Below are 8,417 nucleotides of genomic sequence, written 5' to 3'. Positions count from 1 at the left end.
CACTCCCCCCCCCCCCCCCGCCCCCGCCAATGGCCTCTGGCCCTGAGAGAGACTGTAAGTAATAATGCAGGAAGGGAGCAGTACAGGGCAACCCTTCAGTCTTTCCACTCCCTCTTAGATGTCATACCAGCTCACCCAGCAACTCTCCATTCAGGAAATCCAGTGCAGAAACCAGAAGGTCATGGGCAGAGTCATGAGTCATGAGAATTGGCTAAGTTCTGGGACATACTAACAACTACCTTCTCAGGGTGACACTAGAGAAAAGAAGCTGGCTCTAAGAGGCTTCTTGACAATACAGAGTCGGAGTCCAGAATAGTCCGTCTGCACCTTTGCTGTGCATTAGAATCACCTGGAGGAGTTTTCAAAAAATATCCATGCTCAAGTTCACCCCAAACTAATTAAATCAGAATCTGTGAGAGTGGAGGTTGGCCTCGGTATTATTAAAGCCCTTCAGGTAATTGTAATATGAAGCCAAGGGTAAGGACTAGTGTTCTAGAAGATTCAAGGAACAGATAATTAATATAATCTAGTTGCTCATTAAGGGTGGTTTTCTAACAAAACATTTAATTAGTGGCTAATCAAGGCAGTTGAAATGGAGAATTAACCTCAGGCTTTGTCTTACTGCATTTTTTGAGATCACCGTCAGATACCAATTTATAAAGTGATAGATTGCAGAAGGCTGAGAAAAAGGGAATAATAAAGTGTGTGGGGGAGGTGGGTGAGAGTCAGCCAAAGGGAAGTACCCCAACTCCTGAGAGCAGGGACTGCATCTAGTTCATCTTTGAATTCCCATCACTAACATGGCAAGTCTGCAGAGTGAGTTCACAATAACTACCATGATCAGACTGAATTGTCAGGATAAGCTTCTTTTGGTCTGGGTTTCTCCAGTGGATCTTGATACTAGAGGGTTTTTCCTCCTGAAGCCAGCATCCCTTCAGTAAGCACCTCCTGACAAGGCTGGATAGATAGGTTGGGCACATGGAACTGGCTAATAATTTGGTGCCTCTTAAAATGGATATTCACTTTAAATGTTGGCTGGCCATTGTTTAGAAGAAAAGCCAAAGGCTCTTTTTGGGAAGGACAGGACTGAAAAGAGCTGGTGTTAGTAATCTGGCTTTCTAACATTATATGAACAAATTAGCTCTAGACCCAAATTTTCATATAGCATTTTGCAAAACAAAAGCCCTTCAGTTAATTAATCCACCCTACTCAAAGTAATTTTAGTGATAATCTATTGTCATTTAAGCTTATTGATGGAAGTGTCACCTACACCATACCTAAGTACTTTATTAATATTCTTACTAATTACATCTGTATTTTCCCTCAAAGAGACTGTAGGAGATAAAATTTGATGCCTATTTTACCTTTCCCTGGTTCCCTGGGGATTTACCTGTGCCCTGCATCTGGCTGGTGTATCTCTAAATCCACCTTATTTTCCTGATTAATTGCCAATATCAACCACACTACATAGCAGTACCTCAGACATTTCCTGGTTCTTATTGGAGATTTCAGTTCATTGGCAGGCCTCCTACTCATCTTCAAGTTGTCCACTCTGAGACATTGCTTGGATTCCTCAGACTGACTGCAGAACAGTCACCCACTGTTCTTCCTTGGAAACCCTATGCCTCTACCATACTGTAATATTTTAACTGAGAAGTCAAGAAGTGGGACAGGCTTCCATCATGGTTAAAGAAGAACTTGGGTTCCAAATATGTGTGACATCTTACATTTTTTCACTCTGCTCTGCCCATGAGTTGGCCTCATCATCAGAACTGGCCTCTTTCATGGTAGTAAGCTGGCTGCTGACAGCAACCATAACTTACTCCTTCACATATGGCAGATAGAGGAAACCATATCCCGTAATAATTGAAAAAAGAAATCTTGGGTTTTCACCTGCCTAACCCCATTTCCCAAGAATCCCTTTACCTAAGGAAATGTCACACATTGATTAGTTGATGCCTGAATCAGTCGCTGTAGCACTGGAGTTTGGTTTAGACCAGGGTTCAGCACTGCCACAAACTGCGGCAGAGAGGACAAATTGGCCCACAGCCCATTTTTGTAAATAAAATTTTATAGGAACACAGACACACTCGTTTGTTTACTTTCTCTTTGTGACTACTACAAGGACAGAGGTGAGTAGTGTGACAGACTCTCTATGGTTCCACGAAATCTAAAATATTTACACTCTGGTCCTTCACAGAAATGTTTGCCAATTCCTTGGTTAGTCCAGTTTGGGACCATCCATGAAACTGAGCTTGGGGTCAGTTCCAAAGCAAATGGCTGCTAAATAATGAGGAGGAGAGAGTCTCAAAAGGAATATCTATGTCTTACTAGGACAGAAAAAGGAAGAGAGGTTCCTTGAGGGCACTGACCAAACTTACTGATTTTCATACTTCGCACAATGCTTTGAATTGAGTTAGGCTCAACAATTATCTGCAGACTTGCTGAATTGAATTGAATTGTTGCCTTCTCTCCTCTTAACTTCCTCTTCCATTTCCTCTGGGAATGTAGATATTGAATACTCTAGAAATTCTCTTGGGTATAAAGCAAAGTTTCTCCAGCTGCCTCCAGTACCTTGCTGAAGGAAATTAATGGGATGTGACATTGGATTTGTAATGACCACCTCTGTTTATTTGCCCAAGTCAACTGTAAACCATAAAAATACTGTAAAAACTCTAAGAATGAAGAAGGACATCATGTTATATTTTTTAGAGAAGAATAAGACTGAAAATTCTGTAATTATACAGTCAGGAAGGTTTCCTTGTTCTCTTGTTTTTTTCACAGAAAATTTTACAAATATGGGTCAAATTTAAAAGTATATTCTTCCTTTTTTAGTCTCATAGTAAATGAGTATTTTCATGGAGTAACTAAACTGTGTCTGTAAATTTTAGTTTGGAAGATTTCTTAGGCTGCTGAATGATATAATAGTCATTTGAAACAAGAATAATGTAAAAAGTACATGTAACAATTTAATGTTTATAGTTCTGCCATGAAGAAACCATACATCTGACTGGAATATTTCTAATATAAATAAAGCACATGTTTTTCAGTTATTTTACTTATTAAAGTACCAATCGAATCATGAAATCAGTTTGTCAAAATCATTCCTGCTTGGTTATTAGCAGGTATATTTTAGCCTGCTAATTTATCTTTCTCATAAAATACTGATTTTGAAAGGGAAGAGGCTGAAATAATAAGGGAGGATGTAGAGCTGTAAAAGTTGCCCATTAATTGCAATAAAAATTATAACAGTATAAAAATATTTATGTTACCCTCAGACCCAAGATATTCAATATTATATGTGAATATCAAGTTGAAAATGCAAAAGAAAAATACTTTAATTTTCCAAACAAACTGCAAAATTTCATGCTGAAAGCAGAAATTGAATAGATGAGAATTTGATGCTGTAACATACTCCAAGTTCAGAATCCTGCAATTTCTAAGGATTAAAATACTAGGGGACTCAAAGCTGTGCAATTCCATCTGACATTTGGATTTTCATTTACTATTCAGTTTCCTGTTCCATCACTCTAAGGAAACAAGTACTCTCCAACTGCATATTGGAGAAAACTGCTCCTCCATCTCAAATGCATGCTGCGAAGGGAAATGTCCTGCTTCATCACACCTAATTTCTTGTCTTCCTGTTTGGATTATGCATTGCCCACAATGGATTTCAAAACAACCTTGAAATGTTGTGGTATTAGAATCTCATTACCTGATATTTACCACTAATTTCCTTCCGTTCAAAATATAATTTTATGTCCTTAATTTCTTAGCATAAACAAACCACTTCCAATACCCACATCTACTTGCACACTGTGGAATTGGTAATAACTCAGATTCAGTTGTTCTAATTCACCATGGCTCTTTAGGGCTGTCTCCAGAGAGGCAAATATTCTGCTTTCCTTATAAATAGTAACCCACTGTTGCCTGAAGGCTATGTCTAATTTATCTGATTTTACAAAGATATGTATGTAGCCTGTAGCACTATAGACATTGTTGAAATATTGAAACTTTTACACATTAATTTCCAAAAAAACCACCTTTAGCCTTTTAAAACCATTCGCCACTTGGTAATTTTCATGGTTTTCATCCACATTTGTCAAGTTTCTGACTTCCACACATCTTCCACTCTGTTTCTTATTCTTTATTACTGAGAATAAGGGGTTTCAGACAACAGAACTGGGGTTGTTTCGCCTATTTTGTAAAACATCAAAGGTCGGGACAAAAATTATGGCACTGTTTTCTTTCTGAGTTGCTTTTTTTCCCACTCCACACCTTACTGAATCTGATCCTCAAATAGTTATTCATGGACTATATAGAAAGGTCCTTTTATGTTCAGCTACTATTTACTCATCAAGACTCACTACTCCCTTCTCTCTCCTCCTCTGCTTACCTAGGTCTAAACACTTACTTTGTCCCCAGAAGGAATAATAACAATAGAGGTATGTTAATACTACTTTACAATTTGGATGTCTCTACATCGCAGCACTTTTTTCTATCACAGACATAAAATAAGAGATTATATTGTAGTTGGTAATAATCTTTTCACATGGATTATCACCCAGAAAAAGGCTATAGTCTACTTCTGTTTAAAACTTCACCCACATAAGCCAGGAAAAGGAGAGAGCAGTGTCATGGGACCTTTGTCTCTGAAGTTAAACTGAGGTGCAGTTGAAGGGTTTTGATTCCATGCATGTGTATGCCTGTCTCCCTGTCTATATGAGAGTGTGGGCACATCTCAGCTGATCCAAGTGACAGAGACAGTGGAGTTAGAACAAAGAAAATGTATCAATAAAGGATGTATCAAGTATGAAGAGGAGAGGACATATGCAATTTAGCCCCACAGATATGTTAAATGCATATTACATGAAGAAATTAACCAGATAAGATAAAGTAGAATATCTTGCTTACCACAGTAAGAGACCTCTAACACTACTAAGTCTTGAAGGGAGAAGAACAAGGGCTGATTTAGTGAGATTTTGAAGTCTGGTTTCAGCAGAGAGGCTTGACTAGAATTAAGTAAAGGTGTTGGTGTGATAGTTCAGGGTTGGTAGAATCAGCAAGGTGAAGATTTTGAGGTGAGGGGTTCAAAGAATATTTGGGAGTAAATAGTCCACTGATACTTTCTACTGAAGATTTAATGAGTCTTTCAGGAAATTTTTAGAATGAATAATAAAGTTATTTGCAACTTTTATATTGCTGGCAAAAGTCTCCTGGAATAATAATATCATGTTGATGTAGATGGTGATAATACTAGATCCTACATTTATGATTTCTATAATCTGGTAAAACATTTACTGTCTCTGTGTCTCATTTTCCCCATCTGTAAAATGGGGATACTTTTTACCTTGCAGTTTGTGAAGAGTGAATGAGATATTTGTTAGGTTCTGACACAGTACTTGACCTAAGTCATCAACTTCTTATCAGTGCTTATAGTCATCAATGCTATTTTTTCCCCTCTTCCCTAATTTCTGGACTCTGGCTCCAAGGATTCAATCAGCTTTTATTTTTTTATTCTATTTTTTTTAATAACTGGAAGGTTGTACTCTTTGATCACCTTTACCCATTTCCCCTGCCCCTTCCCCTAGCAACCACCATTCTACTGTTTCTATGAATTCAGTGTTTTTAGATTCCACATGTACGTGAGATCATACAGTATTTCTTTGTCTAACTTATTGCCTTTAGCATAATGCCATCAAGTTCCATCCATGTTGTTGCAGATGGTAAGATTTCCATATTTTTATGGCTGAATAGTATTCCATTGTATATGTGTATATCATGTTTTCTTTATCCATTCATCTGCTGATGGACACTTAGGTTGTTCCCATGTCTTGGCTGTTGTGAATAATGCAGCAGTGAACATTGGAAGTGCAGATATCTCTTTGTGATGGTGATTTTATTTCCTTTGAACATACACCCAGAAGTGGAATTGCTGGATCATATGGTAATTCCATTTTTAATTTTTGAGTAATTTCCATACTGTTTTCCAGAGTGGCTGCACCAGTTTGCATTTCCACCAACAGTGTAAGAGGGTTCTCTTTTGTACCCTTTTGCTTTAGCCAGCTTTTAAATCTGACCCAAGAGTTCCTTCCATCTACTTTCCTGCATCCCAGAACTGCTGTAAATAATGACACAACCCTCCCAACCGCTCTTTTACTGGATGTTATAGGAAATTAGAACATGAGATTTTTTTATTTTAAACTTTTAGTTCTAATCATCTTGGGGGAAATAGATGCAAGGAAGTTGTACAAGTTCCAGATAGTTCAGGAAATTTGTGTCATAGTTATTCCCAGATTTATTGAAGCACTCAGGCTGGGCTTTGCTTTTATTTAGCCTGGCCAACCTGTTTCTTAATAGGGTCCCAAGGAGGTTTAATTCATATATTTTTTAAGTTACCTATAGCAGAGCAATGTGCGTACCAACTAAAAGGTTGCATATACAAATGAACAATGACCAGACCATACATGACAATAGAAATCTGACCCACAATCTCTGCGGCAACCAATCCAGGAAGCCAAACCACAACTTCTGCAATAACTGTTGGCCCCAAAAGGTCAGGACTTGGTCAATGACTGCGAACTTACCTATTTTTTGCCTTCCACTCAAATCAGAATCATCAAAGAAAGCCAAATATCCCTAAACCAAACATATAGATGCTGTGCTTCTAAATTAGCCCACCTTATATGCCAACAGCCTCCAGAGAATACCTAAAGCCTTCCCCATCCCTCCCCCCTTTATTTTTACTATACTGCTTTCCCATTACCCAGCCTATCTTTGAGTTTCTGCCAAATACAAAGACTCCCTTGCTATAACAAACTCTAAATAAATAGTCTCTGCTTGTTCTCATTTAGGTGGTCATTTATTTATACACAATAAACCTTCAGCAAAATCCAGAGTCACCATTCACTTTCAGAGAGGCACTTACTAAATAGATCACTCACGTGTGAGCCCTTGGTTCCCTCTTGTTCTTCCAGCTTTCACTGACTTGACTGTAGTCATCAGGAGCAAGCTACATTCCTGCCAATGGATCTAACCAGAAGTCAGTATTAACATGCAAGGTTTTCTTCATCACCCCAATTAGCAGTGTTCATGTTGAAGTCCCACAGATGGACCCCATGAGTTAAAAAATGTATCTCCAAGGAGTAGGCCCCAGGCAGCAGAGCACAAGAAGGTGACAAATTTAGCTGATGAAACAGAGCGATCAGTCTCCTACTTACTGAGAGTCAGGCCCTAAGGTTTATGACAAAACATCTGATTTATGCCAGAGAAACACCCAAGTGTCTTCTTAGGTTTGAATAGATATTTTTTATGAGATTTAATTCTCAGAGAAATCCAGTGACATCAATAGTTGAGAAAACCAAAGTTCAAATACATGAGCATGTCCACAGCCAACCAAAAATTATCTGGATGACTACCAAAGACAAAAGCCAGGGATTCAAGTCCAGATGGTCTATTTGAAGTCTAATGCTCTCTCTGTGACACCCTTACAAAGTACATAGTGTGTGTCCCAAATAACAATTTCACATGAGAAACCAGTGTCAAGCTCATAGAAATGAGGACATATTAAGTTAAATCAACATGTGAAATTAATTAGTTCTTCCATAGGGCAGGGGATCTGTATGCTGTTTGTTCTGACTGCTGCCCTTACCACATTGCTCTATAATCATCAGGCTTCAGAGTCTCCTTGATGTTAGGGACCATGACATTTTTGTTTTTGTGTCTCCAGTCTTAACAGTTTGTAACACATGACAGACACACAATAAATGTTTGCTGAATAAATGTAGAAATTTTGTGAGGAAGTCAAGAGATTTCAAACCAAGAGCTGTATTTGCACTATCTATGGAAATTGGTCCGGTCAGTTAATCTACCTGGAACTTACTCTTAGATTAGTGCTTCTCAACTATTTTCTTCATTATTATTCCCCTAAGGAGTCTTTTTTAAGACATTTTTTAAAATACTCTCTCATAAGATTTTACCACACATATACTATATATGAGTTTATCTAATATATGTATATCTGTGTTTTATACATAAAAAGATTAAGATTTTTTCTTCCTCTCCAAGAACCAGTATTGCCCTCATTGAAAATACATGGCACTACATGGTTGATGTGTATCCCTGCTACAAAATATTATAATTATTTGATTTCCTAAGTTTTGCAAATTATCACAAATGCTGTGTTAGCCTTAGGGAGGTGAGGAGCTACATGAAACCCAAAGGGGTAATTGATTGTTAGAATTATAGGATCAGGGTAAGATGAAACTTATTCTGTTCTTATAAAATCAGGCTCCTTCTATTCCACACCTAGACACTGACTTTTGACCAGGGATTAAAATCTTCTTGTGGTATTGCTGTCCAGTTTGCACCATCTATCTCCCAGGGGCCCACATGCTGGTAGGCCTCACTCAGAATTG

At 38.0% G+C, this 8,417-nt stretch overlaps 1 long non-coding RNA gene across 1 annotated transcript in view; it reads right to left on the bottom strand.

Moving 5' to 3' along the window:
• LOC145715953 (uncharacterized) overlaps positions 1–6,983 on the bottom strand; it is a 304,585-nt gene extending 297,602 nt beyond the window's left edge. The window contains exon 1 of the long non-coding RNA XR_014138269.1: positions 6,945–6,983. This is a non-coding gene — a long non-coding RNA (uncharacterized LOC145715953). The remainder of the gene's footprint in view (positions 1–6,944) is intronic.
• Positions 6,984–8,417: the final 1,434 nt, after the last annotated feature.

Source organism: Leptonychotes weddellii, chromosome 10 (assembly GCF_054177405.1).
Source record: "Leptonychotes weddellii isolate Sample4059 chromosome 10, ASM5417740v2, whole genome shotgun sequence".
Classification (NCBI taxonomy): Eukaryota; Metazoa; Chordata; class Mammalia; order Carnivora; family Phocidae; genus Leptonychotes; species Leptonychotes weddellii.
Note: the sequence above shows the minus strand (reverse complement) of the source record. Positions and strands in the feature narration are given on the sequence as shown.